The sequence below is a fragment of the Haemaphysalis longicornis genome, unplaced genomic scaffold, assembly GCF_048455015.1.
Source record: "Haemaphysalis longicornis isolate Haplotype H1 unplaced genomic scaffold, Haemaphysalis longicornis Haplotype H1 scaffold_12, whole genome shotgun sequence".
NCBI classification, from domain to species: Eukaryota; Metazoa; Arthropoda; class Arachnida; order Ixodida; family Ixodidae; genus Haemaphysalis; species Haemaphysalis longicornis.
The window spans coordinates 13,248,589-13,269,540 of record NW_027526225.1 but is presented as its reverse complement, the minus strand read 5'-3'; the positions used below and the strand labels follow the sequence as shown (position 1 = coordinate 13,269,540).

Below are 20,952 nucleotides of genomic sequence, written 5' to 3'. Positions count from 1 at the left end.
TGTGATTTTTCTCACTCGCTGTGCTCATAAATTACTGCAGTGACGACCAACAGCCTGAAAAAAGCAGACGATGTCAATTAAGCGCAATCTGCTTCCAAAACACGCCCCCGCGTTGACATCAGGGTCTCTTGCGTCGGCGGAGTTATACCCTACGTGGGCAATTGACGTTCTTGACTTGTATCCGGGTGTAGTAATACTGCTCCAAGCCGAGTCCAGTTGTTTTCGCAGGCTGTAGCGGCACTTCCCTCTCGTAATTAATAATAATAAACGGTTTTTTGCCTTATTTGGACTACTGACGGAGAGGACATATTGTAAGCGACGGACCTAAGAAATCGTGCCTCCCGGAATCTGGTTGGCCGATACATAAGACGACGTCACTGCTTAAAGACGTGACGACAATTCCGACACTAGCATGAACCAGGCGTTAGTACAACGACAGTCATCATCATCATCACCACCATCTATGCCCACTGCAGGGCAAATGCCTCTCCCGTTAATCTCCAATTACCCCGGGCCTGTGCTAACTGCGACCAATTCATCCCCGCAGACTTGTTGATCTCATCGGCCCATCTGACCTTCTGCCGCCCCCTGCCACGCTTGCCCGACAGTACTATACTGTAAACGTGACGGTGAATTCTCTGAAAAAAATAGCCGTGGCTTAGCTCGGCTACGCCAGGATATACGTAGGGTGAGCTAAGCTCCAGATGGTTATTCTTAGCTTTCCTGGTGGTCTAGGATTAGCTGATTATCATGCTTACTGCTGCTAAAACGATTTCCAATGTAATCCAATGTAACCCAATTTAATCCAATCCAACCCAGTCGCGGCGGCGGTAGCTCTGGCGCGCCAACTGTGCGCCGTGAGACGTCACTGCTCCTCGCGCATGCGCAGCACGGGTCCCCAGGAGCCATGCGAAACTGCTCCACCTCGGCCAGTGTAGCTCACGCTACAAAATTCCGAACGCTCGTAAGCGCGTGCCTCGTGGCGACCACCATGCATTCCCGGCACGCGCAGTGGCTTTAGCAAAAAAAAAGAAAATAAGAAAATAAGCTCCAGCGCTCATGCTAACGCTGAAAAGACAGTGTGGTGTCGCGTCGGCGACGGCCCCGAAAGGTGATGCAGGAGACAAACGGCCGGTGAAAGAGCCAAGGCAAAAGAGAGCACATTTATTACGAGTGACGTCATAATATACCCGCGGGGCGTAGCCCCCTGGTGGTAGAACCACGAAACGCTGAGATGTGAAAACCCCGGATACTACAGACAGCCTGCGTGTAAGAGGTCACGGCGGCAGCCGCATTCTCTAGAAGCCCCTATGGATAATGGCAGGCGTGGCTACAAATGTGCCCTCCTTCGCGAGACGACTTGCAGACCCCGCCACCGCTGCCTCCAGTCAATGACGAAGCGCTGGTGCAAGTCTGCAATGTTGAGGATGACTATGCATCCAGCACTCGCCGCGAGGAAGACGACGACCTCTACGATTCTTACGAGGACGATTACTAGCACCGCAGCTGTGCAAGTAACAAATGATACGGAAACGTGACTATGCCTCCGGCAATGCTCGCCCACAACAGCTTCACCATTCAAGTCTTGCGCGCGAGTGCGAGCTTCCCCGAATTTTTCATTTTTGTTTTTAACGCTTTTCATCGAAAAAGTTAAAAGAACACGCGCCTGCATATGTGTCGCAAGCGAAACCCTCGCTTCGGGAGAAACTCTCGAGGCATTAAGCTTAACCACAGCCACCTGCGAGACCCGCAGAAATGTACTCTGGACCTCTTCAAGTCCTTACGCCAGGCAAGAAGGCGGAGTTTGCAGCCGTCTGCGCTGTGAGGGGCGCGTTCTCCAACGTCAGAACACTGAAAACTGCCCTTGACCAATGTGGCTCCCCTCGCCCTTTTTTTGTCTTTCCTCTCCTGTGTGTTTCTGAATAATGTCAGGTCGTAGTCACTACGACTTGGCGATCTCTTCTGACACTTTCGTCCCTAAGCACACTTCTTCGCTTCCCTCCTAACGATCTTCGTGCCGGGGGCGTGCTCAAACGATGAAATGAATAAAGAAACCTCAATGGCCATCCCCGCATAGCGGCGGCCCCCGGCTGGGGGCCTGACATTCATTCGCGAACGATTTGGGGAAATCATCGCGCGATTCGCAGCCTCTCCCTTGCCGGAACAGCGAGCACCGACTGGATTTGTATATCGACGTTGCGCCCAGATGGTTGCCGTCCCAACTAAAAACAGCAAACTTGGTACGCAGTGGCCGCTCATGTGTGAGGGCAAGAGTCCGGCCACCAAGCGTCGTCGTTTGAGGTATTGCATTCGGCGGAAAGCGCAGACCAGTCATCAGCGACAACAAAGGCACGTTGGGCTAATGTTTCGAGTGCTTGGCCGATGACGAGGCCACGCCGTGTGTGCGGTGCTATTATACGTGCTTATGGTCGGAACAGTCCTTGTACGTGCTGGTGTTCAACGGCGAAGGCTTAGAAATACTGGCGATTCCAACGCGTTTTCGCGATTTTTCTTTGTCTCCCGTTCTAGTGCGCTCGACGGTGATTTTTTTTTTCGAGTGGCGCTTCCGTGGTCAAGGAGCTTGGTGCTGCGGTTGCATCCAGGCAAAAGAATCGAAGCCCCTTTCTTAAGAGATTTATTTATTTATTTATTTATTTATTTATTTATTTATTTATTTATTTATTTATTTATTTATTTGTTTGTTTGTTTATTTATTTATTTGAAGTGCTAACCAACAGCGCAAGGGCCTTCTCGGGCGATGCACTGGGTAGATGAATATAAGGCGCACCAAAGACGACATGTAGGAAGGGAAATCAATTAGAAATGGGGAAAAATAAATGTGTAGATATGTGTAAAGAAGGGCAGGGATAAAAGAAGCGAAAACATTTTCTGAACAATAAGAGCTCGGCGTTCGCGGCAAGAAGACGCCCTAATCAACACGAACAAGCATAAGCAAGGTGTAGCTTAAGAAACACAAGAACAGAGGTAGAAGTGCATGTGCGACCTTTATACAACATGTGCTTTCGAAAAGTCAAGTTTTTCACGGAGCCTTTAAAAAGAACCATGACATCGCAAGAAATGTCAATGGAAGATAAAAAGAGACTGTTATAGGCAGGTTGGAATCGGTTAGCTGGTGCCTGGCTCAGTGTTCTGTCAACATGAAAGCAGCCCTGCGGCCGCAGTGATCTGCTTGGCGCTCGCAGGTGAACAGAGCTTACAAGGGAAGGGCGGTGAAACTATCGATGAATGCAATTAAGAGAGAGAGAGAGAGAGAGAGAGAGAGAGAGAGAGAGAGAGAGAGAGAAAACTTTATTTGCTCAGAAGTAGAGAGCTTGGACTCTCTTTGCCGCGTTAGTCAGCCAGGAGATCTTGGTCCCTGGCGGTTTCTTCGGCCATCTGGACAAGGCGTAGCTGCGTTAGAGGATCAGAGCTGCGCAGCAGGGTTTCCCAGTGCTCTAGCTGTTTGATATCTATGGGGGGTAGAGGGGTCTTGCTTCATGGTTTTCTTTGGCATTCCCACATAATGTGCGTGAGGTCTGCGCGGTGGCCGCAGTGTTTGCACTTATCCGGGAAGATCTCTGGATGGAAGTGACTATAGGCCAGTGGGTTCGGGTAGGTATTGGTTTAAAGTTGCCTCATGCTTTGGCCTGCGCAGCGCTGAGTGTGCGGTGGGCGGCTGGAAATTCGCACCTGCTGTGTTTGTAGTAATTTGCTATCTCTTTGTAAAAAAGAAAATCAGGTCACGCCTGGAACGCCTAATACATAGCTCATCAAGATTCAGGAGCTTGAAAAGCCAACCGTGCAGATAAGGGCTCGCTGCTGAGTAAGCGGCTTCGCGTTAAAACGCGAAGCCACTTAAATCGTGTTGGAACGTCGCAGTCGGGCAGAAGCCGGCTTCATAGCGCGAGTGACCCAGGGTCGATTCTGACCACGGGAGGCGTCTTTATTTATAAAGGTGCACGTCTAACAGTGGCTTTCATGTAGGGCGTTCTGTGCGACGGGCGACGCCATCTTTTATGTCGCGATGCTTAGGCTGACGATAAAGGTCTCCCGGTATGCATTAATTAATTAGTCTTCATCCACAACGGCGTGCGCCTGAGGCTAGGAACAGCTGTGCGCAAAATACCGATGTTTGAAGGTGAGTCGAATGTGTGCATGCTCAATCGCTTACTAGAGCGAAAATAGGGCACTTTAGTCATATTACGCGGTTTAACCCGCAGAAGTTGCACTTGCGCTATGAGCCACGCCGTAGCGGAGGGTTCCAGATAAATTTCCACCGCCTGGGAGTCTTTTAACGTGCACCAGAATCTCGACACATGCGAGTTTTCGCTTTTCGCATCCATCCGAAAAGCAGCTACAGCTGCGGCCGGGATCTGCCCTCAGGGCGGTAGCAAGCAGGAGTGCTGTTCGTTAATATTATCACGAATAAAGGTAGAAAAGCAGTGTTTACTGGGCTTAGAAGACCTGCAGATGGCACCGAAGATGACGCACAGCCAGAGCAGCCGTGGTGTAGCACCTTCTTCTTCCCACCCCCAACGTTCCGAAAGAGGCGCACATCCAAACCGGGAGAATGTCCCAGGCATGTCTCAAGTGAGGTCCCCGACTGGCATGCTGCGCCGAAAGGATATCCGACGGGCGATATGACGTAAAATAGTGTAGCTCATCTTTGGGATGTGCACATTTCACGCCGAAAAAAAAAATGCTACCCTTGTAAATTGTTCACAACAATGAGAAATTAGGCAGTTACAATTGTTCCCGTGGTGTTGGATATTCTGGCTCAGACCACCATAATGCATACTGTGCCACTCCATTATGTGCTTCTCTCACGCTGCCGCCGACATGTGGCGCATCCTACAAACTCACTGCTTCCCCCACAGAACCACGCTCACACACACGCACCCGCACAAGTTTCCAACACCACACTGCCCTCATTGCCAGCAATGTGATACCCTCTCTCATTCGCTCTGTGAGTGTCCACACCACCCATTTCCCTCCTACCCCACGCCCCACCACTGGTAACAGGCCTTGGGGAGCTCTGACCTGGCGGTTCAGAGAACTAACCGCACGGGCCCTTGCGGTCGCCGAAGCCGTATGGGCTTCGGCCATCCCTCCCCCCTAAATCTCAGTTGTAAAATAAAGTATCCCTCTCTCTCTCTCTCTCTCTCTCTCTCTCTCTCTCTCTCTCTCTCTCTCTCTCTCTCTCTCTCTCTCTCCAACGGTGACCTTGCTTTGATTGAGGTGTTAAATTTAAAAGCAATACCTGATACGCTCGCGATGGTGATGAACGAAATTGCTTCTAAAATGCATACCTCGAACCTTTTGTTCTAAGCATATAATGAAAAATAATACTTCATCCTTCAATTTATTTATAACCCATCAATTCATGTATCAATCAAGTCATAAAACGGTAACAATATTAATAAGCACGACTACGTCGAGTGTGGAATGAAGGCCTCTCCCACTAACCTCGGACCGCTCTGTATGTCTTCGGCCGCATATTTTCTTGATTCATTCTCCCGCCCAGCAAAAGGCCCCCTCACACTTCAAGACCCGTCTCTTGGTATCCGCTCTGTCAGCCTTGTGCTCCACCGGTTGTCGTTTCGTCCCACTGCATCCGCAGCCCAAGTCAATTTCTTTTTTAAGTGCGAATGCACTTCTTAAGCGACCCTGAACCTGCGTCCACCGGCGATGTCCGCGCTCGTGCGAATGCATGGCACATACCCACGTGGGGGATTGGCCAGGAATCTCCTCGTCTTCCTTGGCAACGGGGGGAGATGGGCGCGCGCTGCCTGGCCGCTGACATGGCACATACCCACGTGGGGGATTGGCCAAGAATCGGGCGTGAGAAGGGCTAATGCACCTGCTTAAAGGAGTACTGACACGAAATTTCAAAGCTGAGATCCGCTCTAGCAATCAAGTACAACGACAACACAAATAGGTGTCTGTGAATAAATGCATCTTTTTTTCTTTGTAGTTGTGTGTGTGTGTGTGTGATCTCTCTTTCGCGAACATGCGAACAAAGAAGTCAGACTAGCACAAAATTTTCATAAAGGTATTCTTTTATTTTATTTTTTTTATTCATTTCTTCGTTTTTTGGCTAGGTGATTCTACAGTGGCGTTACGACTAAGGCCGCTGTGCAACGGCAGCCCGTTACAAATGGGAATCCGCTAATCATCATCATCATCATCATCATCATCATCATCGCCACCTGCCGGTTCTATGGGAGGGAGCCTTCAGCCACGGACGTTTAGCGGCTGGTTGTCCTGCGCGAACCGTAGAATTTGCGTGGCGAGGGCGCTGCCGTTGTTGGGCGAGCGCCCGTTTCGTTCTAGCCGACTCTGGAGAATCACAGCTCTGCTGCTTCAGCACAGCAGATTTCGCACTGGGTGGAGCTGGGTTTAATTTTGTTGCCTCGGTTTGTGGCAATAAAAAGCAATGAGACTATGAACATACCAAAAAAATAGCGGACGAGAGGCTCTGCATCACACGTGCGCATGCATTTAACGCCACTACACGTTTTTGTTACAACACACAAGCTACAATATGCCTGCACCGCGAGCACGTTCTCGTGGAGCACCACAAAGCGCCCAAGAGTAGTGCAAGGTCTTTTAAAGTGGGCCTTGTGTTATTGGAAACCAGGGTAGACACAAAGAAGTCCCTACTTCAATATTTCCCCCTTCCGATGGCGCATAATCACTTCGTGCTGAACGCATTTACGCGGGCCGCGTGACGGACCCATTTATTTCGGAGGAATGGCGGGAAAAGAAAACCTCTCTGCCCCGTCTCCACGGGAGCAGGGCACCGCTTTCTTGAACATAATTCGCGTTCAGTACGCGAAGCAGGGGCCGACAAAAGCTTATAAGAGTGTAGATGAACCTTGCGCAGTCGATTGGTTCAGGCGTGGGTTTGTCGAGGAGTGACATGCCGGCCAGCGGGGTAGCAGGGCGGCCCATTCCTTGGCGTGTATCTTTCTACACCGAGGGGCCCTTGTAGCCTGGAACAATAACACATTCCCCGCGGACGCCTTCGTGCTCGTCGCCGTACCTTGGCGTTCCGCACGCTAGCGTGCAAGGTCGCGTACGCTTCGTCGATCGTGTGTGTTGGTGTGTGTGTATGTGTGCGTATGCACGCACCCTCGTGAGACAAGAACAATGGATCACCTTGGCTTCCCGTGGCTTTCGACATGGCATCGTTCACAGCGCGGGCACGGGCAAAGATGTAACCTTCACCCCTCTCCGTACTCTGCGCAGGAAGAAAAAGTGAACGTCGCGCAGGAGTTTTTTTTTTCTTTTTATCTCGTTCGCTGGGTCTACCTACAGGGACATCAAACAACTTTTTTTTGCATTCTTAAGAAAGCAATGACTCTCAAAGGCACCTCATCCTTTCTGCTGCGTTATTTCCCTTGACGTGTACACTGACATTTGTTGAATATAAGCGGGTGAATTATGTCTCGTAATTAAATCAATGTAAACAAAGAACACAGCGCAGGCACAAGATACCATTTCCACATCTTATGAAACAGCACTTCGTCAATGCCGAAGAAAGCAGTACTTTCTAATTCAACATTTTCTGGGGAGGAGAAACATTGAAAGGGCAGCGGACGACCAGGGGTGTAGCCAGTAGAGCGGCCGGGGGCGGGGGGGGGGGGGGGGGGTGTCGTTGGTGTTTGGATGTCAGAACCCTGCCCCCCTTCCATAAATTTACGGATACCGAAAAATGACTACTGTAATGTTCAGCCGTCCGGCGCAGTTTCCATTCCTTTATTTTTAGGGGCGAAGCCTCGTAGGGGCTGAGACTGTTGGCGTCTCCTGTCGTCGTCGTAATCGGCGTCTCGTGTATTAACAGTACTAAACCACCGGAAGACTCGTTTACGCCTTGCGGTAGAACGTAACGCGCTTAAAAAACACCGGGACACTCGTTTACCCGTCGCGATAAAGAGCTTCGTGCTTCATAGACAAGAGAGTTTACAGCAAAGCTGTATACCTCTACCCAGAACGGTTTCATTTCCGTTGGCCAAAACGCCACGAATAGCGTCTTACACATTGCATGCTTCAGCCCTGCCACCTCCAATTTAGTGAAGGTGGCAAGGGATTTTTTTATTTTCTTGGTGGCGTGTAACATTCCCCGAAATATATTTCTGCCTAAGCCACTGAAGAGGACTATAGTTTTTCTGCGACATTTGCACCAAAGCAAGAAGATATTATTTTTAGGATATTATTATTCACTTTAAAACATACCTCCTCGTCGACCACAATGCTGCCCACACCGAAAGACAGGCATAAGGCAAAGAACACTATCATAGCCGGTAAAAAACACAGTCCAGTGTTTCTCAGTATCCGAAAGACGTTGTCCACATAACGTAAGAGTTTTTCGGTAACAGAGCCAACGCCAGAATACAATGAAGCATCGTTGCTTGCTTTTAACAAGCGCTCTCGTTTTATTTTCGACGACAAGTTTATAACCATCAGTGGGAGCCCTGACTACAGCTTCGTAAAGTGTCGATTCTGAAAGTTACCTTCGATGCTCTTCGATATATTTGATTCTGTTGAAGAGTACGACAGCGCTTCTCTTACTCGCGGCTTTGATAATTTGTGAGGCCGCGTGTTAAGCAGGCGGGCATGTGACCCGGGGAGGAGGATCGACGAAAAGTCACGCCGTGGCACGCGAACGAGTCACAGAAACATATATTCTGGTGCGGACACAGAAACACTCGGAAACAAGACTAGGGATCTTAACGACGGTAAGCTGAATCACACGCGCAACGCGAAGAAAAGAAAACACACAAGTCCGACCACAAGTTCGAAGCGGGGAAAAGAAACGACACGCGCACGTCACGGTCCGCTCTATGCTGTGACGGGGCGACGCCGATGAAGCTTATTGGGGCACCGAGCGAGCGTGGTGAGGACTGTCCGTGGACCCAGTGGGTGGACCGAAAATGTGGCGGGTCTGTGGTTGTGACGGGAGAGCTGCGGTGGCCACCGCTTGGAACACTCCACCCGCGCGATTGTGCCTGGTCGGTTTAGGCCTCAACCCCGAACATCGGCCCGGAACGCCAACGGGAACAGGCACATGAAGTGGGAGCAGCAGGACCTCCGGAGCAGCTCCTGGGACGGTTCTCGGTGCTCGGTGCCAGCACGCCCTTGGCTCGATCCGGAACCGCGTCCCGAGCGCAATCTTTGCCCCCGTTCCTGCAGCGCTGTCTGGTCACCAGCTCCACCGGCACACCGCCCTATCGTGCTTTTCGCCCCGCGTGGTTGTTGTTGTTGTTGCGCCTTTAGGTATGGCACATACCCAATCAGGGGATCGGCCAATCAACAGAGGATGGTTAAAATGAATGGAATTCTTATCTAATCACGAGACGTTTAGGAAAGAAAATTTAGACCGGTTGGAAAAATTTCGGAGAAAAAGGAAAAAAAAAATCCTGAAAAATCAAAGCGAGGGTGACCAATCGCAATCATAAAGAGAATCGTTTTGAATTTTCAATGTAGCGCGGGAGGGCAGAGCATACATCCCGGTGGCAGAACCCCGTTTCGGATGCCCCGAACGATAGAATAGCCGGCACTGTTAGGGATATCCCCAAACTGTAAAGCGGCACCTCCAGGGACTGACGTCTCAATCGGGAAAAACGTCGGCATGTAAAAAGGTAGTGATCGACAGACTCGTCTTCGTTGCAATAGCTGCACAGAGCTGTTGGCGCCAGACGAGACCTGTGCAAATACCTATTTAACTTGGGTACTCGACAACGTAAGGCTGTAATAACCACCTCTAAGTTGCGTAAAGGGCACCATTCAGGTTTCCATGAGAATTTAAGATGATTAAAATCCCTTAATGATAATAAAACCGATTCTTGCTGTACTTGTAGTTTCAGCATCCTACAGCACCTGGCTGCTGTTATTAAAGGTGTCGGCTCTACGACGTCTACTACAGGCCCAGAAAGTGCTACCCTTGCTAGAGAGTCGGCAGTCTCATTGAATGTGCTCCCTGCATGACCAGGAACCCAAAGAAGGTGAATTTCAGTGAAGTGAGGTGGCAGGAGTGACCGAAACGTCCGCAGAAGGGGAGTGTCTTTAGGGGAAGAAAGGGCATACAGAAAAAGAATCGAAAATTATCATTGGAGATCAAATTGACACATCCAGCTTTCGTAGCGCCAGGACAATTGCCAGGAATTCCGCAAAGAATATAGGGATAAAATCACGCAGACGAACCGAAAAGGTCCAGTCCAGGTGGTCTTCCTCTTTCTCATCTCTCACCTTTAGTTCACCTCCGTCGTCTGCTAGCGCGTTTTCGCGGCACGGGGATGTCAGTCGTCACAGTGTGACAAGCACCAGCGGTTCACGAGTTTCGAACGCTTATGACTATATAAACCGCTTGGCTTTCGAAGCCTCTCTGGGACGCCGCGACGACGGAACGCCGTGTGGCCCTACTTAGGTCGAGCGAGCGACCTACGACAAAATGCGGCCCCTAAAGTGCTCTGCACTTAAAAATGGCCCACCACGTGGTTTTAGATTGTTCCGCGCCGAGTTCACACACGAATAGTTTATGCTCTTTTTTTGCTGCCTCGAGCGATCGAATAAGGAAGACACCAAAAGGTAGACTGCTCTAGCCTCTTAAGTCCCAAGAATGTGCAAATACAAAAATCTTTATAACACACTTTTATTCGGTTCGTTATGCACAGAAATAAACGCAAAAAAATTACAATAGCAAAAAAGAAAACGAAAGTAATACAATTCGATGGTATTGGGTACTCTGGGTTTCAGTGCGTGTGGAATGCAAGAAAAAACATTTTCAAAAATTCTACAATGCTTCAAAACTGCTACAAAAATGCTACAAGAAACTTTTGTTCGGTTCATTATCCATAGAAATAAACGAAAAAATTACAATAGCAAAAAAGCAAACGAATGTAGTGAAATTTGATGGTACCCTTGTGGGTACCCTGGGTTTTGCTTCGATCGCATTCGATCGCTCGCGCCGTTGAAAGCCAATTTTGCCGCCTGGGTCTTCAGAAATACCTGGACAGATCGCGCCAACTGGGGGGGGGGGGGGGGGGGGGGGGGGGGGGCTAGTAAAAGCAGGGCATGCTTTTTGCAGGGAAACAACAACTTCTGATGCCCGAATTTAAAACGGGGAAAATATTTTGCCTTTATGCCTATGGTCCCCATTTGGGTACCCCGGGACTGAGGAGGCTAGACTTTATTTCCTTTCTCCGACCTTGAACAACCTCATGTGTCATTACTGCGAAAGCAGCGAGCACTGTAGTGCCTGGTATAATCATAGGTGTTTCTGGGCGCGTAGAGCGACCACGCTAGCCGTTTTTTTTTTTTTTGTTTGAAGGATCTACATAATGATAATACATAAAGTAGAGCGAACTGTTAGCGTATGGTACGCCTGTATTCTTTTGCAAGAAAATGTATCCCCCAACCTTCCAGGCACTGCGTATCTTGTCTTGGAAGAAAAAGAAGCAACAAAGTAGATGACACGTTCACAAAGGCAGGCTCGTCCCGTGATGTCATGTCTCCCCAGCGCTCGTCCTTTCTGCGTGTTCTGATGTTTCGTCTGTTTCAACACAGCTTTGTTTTAGATGCGCCACATCTCTTTAACTTGCCTTGTCCCTCCATGCATGCATCCGGCGTCCATCCGCACGCCTCTCCCCCATTCTCCTCTCCACGCCAGCTGCGCGGTAACACCGCTCTCACCGCAGCGCCATCTTGCGCTGGCGCTCGCTCCCCTCGCCATGACAGCTGTGCGTTAGCGCGCGTTAGCGCTCGGTTAACACATGCGCATGCACTACTTTCTCTCATTCCCTTCACCGTTAACGCGCGGTACATATAAACGTGATAACTGTGCCGCTCCGCTCAGTCGCTCCACCGCCGCCGCTACGATGACATCCGATGACCACCAATGATTTGAATGGAGACTAACAGGTCTCCTACCGCGATGGTCGGCGCAACCGTAACAAGCACCGCCCAGATGCATCGCATCGCCCCATGGTCACTTCAACTGACTAGTCTAACTTGTCATCCTGCTGCTCCTACTCCCCGTTCCTGCGGGGCAGCACTGTTATCGACAAATCAAAGAACGTCTCCCCAAAATAGTTCCATGTCGGGCTTCACGAGTCCAATCACCCTTCAATTTGTGCACGCTTAATCGGTTATACGACTTTGCGATTTAGCGTACGGAGCGAGGGCGGTGGTCAGGCCGAACGGAGACGTATCCATGGTGACTCACACATCCGTGACAGCTGTCTCAAAATGCTAGTGATGAGAGAGATAATGAGTGACTGAGCGTTAACTGAAGCTCACTTATAACAAAATTTTGGCTCACACCCGTGATAACGTGGCTGCTAACAAGTTATTCCATATGGCCAAACAGTGTATTTCACAGGTAGCATTTCCGCGGTTGCTGTAGGATTTTTATTATGCTACAACGGATGCAAAAAAGTACACCATTGGCATTTAGACACGTCCCCTTCTAATGTGCGGAGGTGACTCGCCACATCGCAGGCATAACACTAGGAGTTCAACGTTCAGGGTGATGGGGTATTCCAGAAAGAACATTGCCGTTTTAACAACAACAAAACAGGAAGCGGGCAAAAGTATATCCCACAGATAGTTTGACCCTTGGTGGTTGCTTTAGGCCTCCCCATAGGCCAACATGAGTGGTGAACGAAACGTAGGTGCTAAATGGTCACTCGTTCGCCTGTTTTCCTTGATATCTGGTTTAATTTCTTATTGTCGTGTTTAATATTGCAAAACTATTACTTGGAACAAGCAGTATTCTGAATGCGCCAGAATAATATGCAGTTTTTACGGTCGCCTTAAACTAAAAAAAAATTCCCCCGCCTTCGTAATCGTTTGTAACTCCCGAACCGGTTCGGGTTGTGATTTAGCCGAACTTGAACTGAACCAGAACCAAATGAATTCACCCAAACCCGAACCGTAACCAAGCAGGTATTGGTATTTTTTCGATTCGACACACTGATGATATATATATATGTATATATATATATATATATATATATATATATATATATATATATATATATATATATTTATATATATATATATATATATATATATATATATATATATATATATATATATATATATATATATATATATATATATATATATATATATATATATATATATATATATATATATATATATATATATATATATATATATATATATATATATATATATATATATATATATATATATATATATATATATATATATATATATATATAGTGGACTCTCGGTAACCGGAACTTGTAGGGACCGAAAAAATTAGTTCCGTTTAACAGGAGTTCCGTTCACTGAGCGAGATGTGAAACGGTGAAAAACTATGTGCGTACACACTATTAATGGCATTTCATTGAACTCTAAGCACTAGAAGGTGACTGTAGCTGATAGTTTTTCAGAAAGCAAGAAAACTACAAGAGGTTAGGGCGCAGCATTCACAAAGTTGATTTGGAAACAATGAGTCGCTGTGCACAACAAAATGCATCAATTATTTTAAATGCAGAGCATTTCTTTAACTCACGATGTCACCCGGCGTTGTCGGCGTGCCTCGGTGTCCGCAACAGCCGTTCCAGGCGCGCCCTCTCCCCCACTCCTCCTCTCCCGCATCACGCTACGCTCCTCGCTCTCAACAACAGGTCCGCACCCCTCCCCCTACACCATATAAAAAAATAATACTTACCGGCGCCTGGCTTCGATCCCACGACCCTGCGGGCGGAACGCAAGGTACATGGTGCTCTACCCACTGCGCCACAAAGCCGACACAGAATGGAAGGCTACGGACGCGCCTTATATCCTTGACTCATTGAAAATACGTCAAGAAGCTGCTGATACAACGCATTCACTACCACCAACTCCCCAAACACTAAACGTTAACGCAATACACCCACCCCCTATGCGACGCATTTACTCGAGTGCCCCTCGCGGGGAGATGGGCCCTTTTTGTTTGAGTCCTTGCAACTGCATCTTCAAGGAGGCTAGGGACCTCAACTTCGCGAGTGCTTACGAGCCACCGAATTTAGAAGATGGTAATGAAGCGCGAATAGCACCACGATGGCACGTAGGAGGCGGCAGGAGCTGAGCGCTGTAACCTCGGCGTCTTGAATCGAGACCGAACGAATGGAACAAGAACTGCGATGTTGCATTCGTTGCGCAAACACGGCTAACTATTCACGAGACGAGGCTTACAAGGCTAACGATTCTAAAAAAAACACGGTGGAAAAAGCAAAAAAAAAAATCACGCCATATCCACTGAATGAATGATGATAAGTGGGGCGAAGCTCGAGAGGGGGAGATTATCGGTAACCGTAACTCTCCCGTGAAAGTTCGCCCATTACATCATTAAGAAAGACGTAAGACTGTGTGCGTACATTGTACAAATCAACTTTTATTTTCGGAGTCAATGCTCCCAGGCCCAGACCTGGTGAAAGACCCCGCGCCATCGAGGACTACCCCGCACCTCCACCACAATTTGTCACGTAGGATGGGACACAACGGTAAAGAAAGAACTTTTATTTAGGGCGAACTTGTGCCCGAACAAGACGAGAGGAAACGAGCAAAGGTCCTTGCGTCTCGTTCGATCTCCGAGAACGACTGCCTGCGTTCGTGGCGTGATCTCTTGCGTGATCTCCCCCTCGCAGTGCACGTGCGCTAGCGCCTCCGTTGGCGAACACAGACAAGCTCGCGCCCCCGGTGCCGAGTTTGCGCTGCCGGTTGCAGCCGGTTCTTGCGCGTGCAACGCGGCCCACTTTGCGACATCTCCGAAAGCATGCGGCGGTCACGTACCACGAGACACAAGGGATGGGTTAGGAGCTTCGCCCCTAAAACGAAACAGCCGGAACCGTAAAACGTTGATTTTCATGCCAGTGGGTATCACAAGAAGTTCCAATTATGGTTCCGTTTACACGGTGACGCAGAAATTTTAGTTCGGATTACCGGGAGTTTTCTACGTTATCTGAATACAAAACCAACGAAATTACAGGCTACTGTTCCGTTTAAGCGGCAATTCCGTTTAAGCGATTTCCGTTTATCGAGAGTTTACTGTAACAATATGTATATATATATTTATATATATATACAGGAGAGAAATAAGGCTTTGTCGTCAATAAAACCTCAGAAAGCAAAGGGGAGGATGTGGTAGGTCATTAAATCAGATCAATAATTTGGAAAGAAAGAAAGAAAGAAAGTGGAGAAAAAAATGTCCGCCGGGTGGGATCCGAATCCACGACCTCGAAGTAGTCCGAGTGGCGCTGGCTACCAAACCCAACCGCGGGAAACAAAAATACCTTAACATAAATACCCCAGAAAGTGGAAGGGAAAATAGCCCCTCCGGTAGCGTAGTGGCGTCGCACCAGGGGGTATCTGGAGGTCGTGGGTTCGGATCCCACCCGGCGGGCATTCTATTCTCTACTTACTTTCTTTTGAAATTCTTTATCTGTTTTAGTGACCTACCACATCCTCCCCTTTGCTTTCCGAGGTGTTCTTGACTGCCAAGCCTTACTTCTTTCTTATTTTCAACGAGCTCCTCGTTTCCTATTCTGATTCGCTATAGATATGTATGTATGTATGTATGTATATGTCTGCATGTGTATGTATATATATATATATATATATATATATATATATATTGATTGATTGATTGATTGATTGATTGATTGATTTATTGATTGATTGATTGATTGATTGATTGATTGATTGATTGATTGATTGATTGTAGGGTTTAACGCGCCGACGCAACTCAGGCGATGAGGCGCGCCGTAGTGGAGGGCTACGGATTAATTTTGACCACCTGGGGATCTTTAACGTGAGCCGAAATCTCGAACACACGGGGGTTTCTGCTTTTCGCCTCCATCAGAAAAGCGGCCGCAGCGGCCGGGAATCGAACCAGCGACCGCGTGCTCAGCAGTCCAACGCCTTAGCCACTGAGCCACCGCGGCGGGTTATATATATATGACAACTGATGAAACGTAAAAGAATGAAAGAGGGGGCGCAATCAAAGAAAATTCATTACGACGTTTCGGACGAGGACCATCCTTGAAGAGTTTAGATCTGTGAAGTGAACCAGTGCTGCCAATTGCGTTTTTCAGCTGTCCTGGATCCCACTGCCATTTCGCCGTGCCTGGGGAGCTGCTGAGACTAACGCCATCAATATATCAAGAGTGAGCTGCCACCGAAGGCGTTTGAGGTTCCCCTGCCTGCTTTTTTCTTCCGTACGAAGACGGTCGAAAGCTACGAGCTAGCGGAGGCCACTACGATAAGTGTTCCTTTGTTTTCCAGATCTCTCATCTCCCTACATAGCAAAAACAGACAAACCGACCCAGATTTGGGCACCCAGTGCGGGAACAAAGAAGAGTGCCTTTATCGCCTGACCGGCACCCCCTGTCGATCTAAGCAGCACCCCTCAAGCAAACGGGGGGATTCGTCCCACCGTGAGCGCTCGCGTCCATTTGCCGGTCGTCTGGGGCGTTTCATCAGCCCGGCCCGTTTTCTGCCTCGGTATTGTGGTTGGAGGGACGAGGGGGACGGGATTTTCACTTCGTTAAGAACCCTGCGCTAGGCATCTGTGGAGCTTATACCAGTTTTTTTATGTCATTATAAATATCAAGCAGAGACGTAAGGCGATAAACAACGCTAAATAAGAAAAATCACGTATAAAATGCATGCGGCTCAAGCTGACCGCCTGCTGCATCAGGCTTTCATGGGCACACACCTACACAAAAACTCCAGCAGTTCTTAACAGAGAGGTCGTTCAGCAATTCGTTGATTTCGGCGTTGCACAAAACTCAGCATGACAGCACTCACTCGGCTGTGAGTGTTGGGAGAGGAACCACGCCGCCTGCTCGACACAGAGCACGTGACAGGGAACACGTACGTTGCGCCTGGGGGCGCCTAGTTTTCTGTCCGTTCGTTCTTCGCCTTCGATTTGCTGCTTCTTCACAGTTATAGCAAAAATGATGGAGCAAAGGTAGTTGCAGCAGCGAAGAAGAAGCAAAGCGGATGCAATCGTGGACTTCAACCGTCGTGATGGTCGTGAAGGTTACGTGAAGTTTCGCTACCTTCCATTCTTACGCGTTAGCGTGAGCGTCCTTTATTTCTTTCAACCTGATGGTAGCAACTGATGTTTCTCCGTCAAGGTGTTTACTAATTCGTTGAAAATACTCATTCGGGGTCATCTCGCAAACGAATGAAAAATAATTATGAGCAACCCTCCTACTAGTGCATCGCATTTGAACAGCCTTCTTCGAGTTGTCTTTTTGCCTTTTGGCGCAAATTACTTTCACAGCCTTTTTTTTTTTCTGCAACACCGTGTATGCGCCCCTTTCTTTAACACAGCTTTAACATTTCTGCGTCCTATGCATGCGCGCACGAGCATCGCCATCGGGAGCTCCTGGCGCCACATGAGGAGCTCGTGAAGACGAACGTGGGAGCTCCTCACGTGTCCTGCGCCCACGCGCAAGTCTTGACGACGCCGGCCGGTCGCCGCCAGGCACGCACTCACGCCGGACGGACTTGCGTCGGCGTAAACAGCTCTGGTGTTAAAAAATTGGCACAGATGGCACTTGTGGTGCAAGCCTGGAGAAACAGCGGAGCTGGTGGGCGACCTAACTTCTTCCAGTTTTGCCATGTTTCGCTAGGTTTTTCCGGTCTTTGCTAAGTTTTGATAGGTTTTGCGATGTTCTGCTCGGTTAGGTTAAGTGTTGAGGGGTGAGGCTGACTTTAGGCGGATTTTACAACGCCGTTCCGGACGGTACCCTACACTGACAGCGGATCCCAGGGGGGAAGAAGCTAGGTCAGCACCCCCATCCGCTGTTTCCCCAGCGTTTCAGAACTAGTACACGATGCGTCATTTTTTTTTTTTTTTGCGTTCGAGTAGCCCAAGAAACACTGTGAGCTTTAAACTGGTATAGCAAAAGGTGGGCATACGTATGTACCCCTCGTGATCACACTCGAGAAGCCGCAAAAGCCGGCTTCACTGTCGCAATATCCTATCTGCGGTGGTGCACCCTTTACAGGTAGCGTAATTTTTTTTCCTGGGTATTTTTTTGTTAATGCCACAAATCAAGCTCAAGCTCTAACAGCTACGCTGTTGCTATAGAAACAGTGGTATTGGAACCCACGCCACACTTTGCTTCATGCCGCGGCGCTGCACAGGTTCTGACACGTTTGCACTGCCCTCGGTGCAAACAAACTGGGAGGAAATGGCGTTGCCATCCGAAGCCCTTCTACGGCGGATGCGGCGTCGTGTCGTGACCATACGCACACTTTGGTTCGTCTCAAAATGCGCCTGCAGCAGGGCTGAAGCTACAAGGCCTGCCCAGGTGGCTTGAAAATGTCCCTCCGAGGCCTTCAGCCGGCATTCCCAGCCGTCGTGGTGAGTTTTGGGCGCTCTCGTTGGCCGGGTTTGTTGGAAGCCATGTAGCATTTGCAGTGCAGCTACTAGGCGCTGCTAGCGGAGCCAATGCTTCCCCGTCGAAAGGAACTCCATGATCGCTTAGGTAAAGCCACGAAGTTTACCACTGCACCCTGGGTTAGCAGGCCACATACACAGAGTGAAGCGGCTCGTCAGAAAAAAAGAATGAAAACTAAAAAGTTTTTGTTATGTTATGCCCAATATTTTATCCACAATCGTTCACTCGACCATCACTGCGCGCGGTTGGCCGCCTGATGGAAGGGAAAAGCGAAAACACCCGTGTGTTCGAAATTTCGACGCACGTTAAGGATCCCCAGGTGCTCGAACTTAATCCGGAGCCCTTCACTAAGGCTCGCCTGATAGCCCATGTGTAGCGTCGGTGCGTTAGGACAAAAAAATGGCAGCATCTCCACTCCGTGGATGATGGCGAGGCTGCGGAGTACGGGTGCTCGAAATGACATCCAAGTTGTGACACCCCATTTGCGCCCCGACCGTCATTCGATTTGAGTAGTGAGTTGCACCTTGATTATTCCCTAAATGAAACTGCAACTCCAGGCTCAAACCAAATTTCGCTTGATTTTTCCTTGATGATGGTATGCGTACAGATGGACGCGGACAGACATTGGGAGGTCCTAAGGTACTCCGCACCGTTACAGGCGAGGGAGTATGCCGTTTGACTCTCGGGTACTAACTCACGGTCGTAGCCCAATGGGTAAGGCGACTGACACTAATTCGGTCTGGTCTACCAGACACAGGTGATTTATTGCGATTGTAAATGCCATGCGCACAGACGCGGGCGGACATTGGGCGATCCTATGGTACTCCGCACCTAGAAAAAAGAACAACACGGTCAGCCACACACCTGGATATAATCCTGTTTAATTTAATGTCGTTTTTTCATCTGTTGTTGTAAACGTGATTATTGCTGCATAAGCGCACAGAATGACATTGCTCAAGAACACCCTCCAACACTTCCAATTTTTGTCTAAATCTTTATTGCTTTGAAAAGGCAGTCAAAAAACACATCCAGTACGTAGAATAGGGGGTCACAGAGCACCTCAGCCAAAAAATTACTGCTCTATTCCTGTCCGATAACTTGGCAACCTGCTCAAAAGATTTTTCTCCCTTTCGCGAGCCTTGCCGCTCCTTGAGCGCTGGACTGACGTCGTTACGGCAATGTAATGGCTATTGGCCGCTCCCTTTCTATTGCAGCAACAGGTGCATTCGACAGGTGCTTTCAAAAAAAGCATTGCAGCAGAGCAGAAACCGGTGGCCCAGTGTTCTGCTGCGACTACCAGATTACACAGAGCCGCTCTGTAGTGTGGATAACTATAGCACAATGCTTCCAGACGCGAAGGAAAGAGCGTTTCTCCGAAATGCTGCACAGTCCCTTTAATAGCTTCTCCCCTCCTGCCTTTCAGAGTTATACAAATTCGACTCACCTAGAGCCACCTTGCACCAAAATGAAGGAGCTCGCTTTTGTCTCATTGACAAGAACGGAGACAGCTGAATTCTAAGCCTGCCATGTGACGTGCAGTCGGAAAGCCGCTATATTATAGGCCAAAGCTCCCGGAACCAAAAAATGGGAGCGCTGGAGAAGGCAGTAATTTCAGCACTGCTTAGCGTGAATTAAAATGCACACCGTCTTTCCCTGGATGGCCGGGGCTGGAGGTTGAGAACTGTCGTCAGTATTTTTGTTTGGTAAGCATTTGTACCACTCGACGGACACAGACCGGGCGTATCACGGTTACTTTTTATGCAGTGCAGCGTTGGAACGAAGCGTTTTGAGGCAATAAGCGCATGTAACTACAGCACCCCACATGTATTCCTGGAGCCAAAGAAAATGACGGCGCGCATGGCGAAAGAACGCTGCAGCCACTCGTCGCATAAACGGGACTGTGGTTCGAGCAGAAGCGGAGGTTGTCGCCACACAAACAGGAACGTCTTGCAATTCAGCAGGACCGTTTGCTCAAGGAACGAGGTGCCTCATCTCCAAGACAAAGCAGTGAAACGGGGTCTGCGCTCGGAAAACCAGTCACGAGAGCGTTTCCATTTACAACCGAAGAGGATGGGAAGCGTTGCGAAACTAGGTCCCAAATTTATGTGAACTCCCAGGCACACAACACGCATCCCATCATCTTGCAGGCGGAAACTCGAACCCGCTCTCAAACGAAGGCGTTTTAGCGCATCTTCAAATCGATGCACCGTCTACGGGAATTTGGCGAATGGAAAAGACACGCCCGAGACGCGGCGGTGGGGATGGCGCCCAAGAGAGGGTCAGGTAGCGAGTGCGACCGGAATATAGAAAGTAGAATAAAACGCCCAGCTGTGGCCGAATGCATAATAGAGCGACCGCAGAAAAATAACCCAATTTCGGCGACGCCGCAGCGCAGCATGCCAAACATAAAGACGCTGTAGCCGAAGCTGCCGCTCGAACCAGCGTCAAGTGTATAAACACGAGGAGCCCGAACATCCGATGCCTATCAGGAAGGAGCGGCGCGGCTGAATCGAGCAAGTTC

The 20,952-nt window shown here is 49.0% G+C and overlaps 1 protein-coding gene across 2 annotated transcripts in view; it reads left to right on the top strand.

Moving 5' to 3' along the window:
- Positions 1-20,952, top strand: part of LOC144162421 (ATP-binding cassette sub-family G member 8) — a 399,408-nt gene that overhangs the window by 110,770 nt on the left and 267,686 nt on the right. The window lies entirely within an intron of this gene.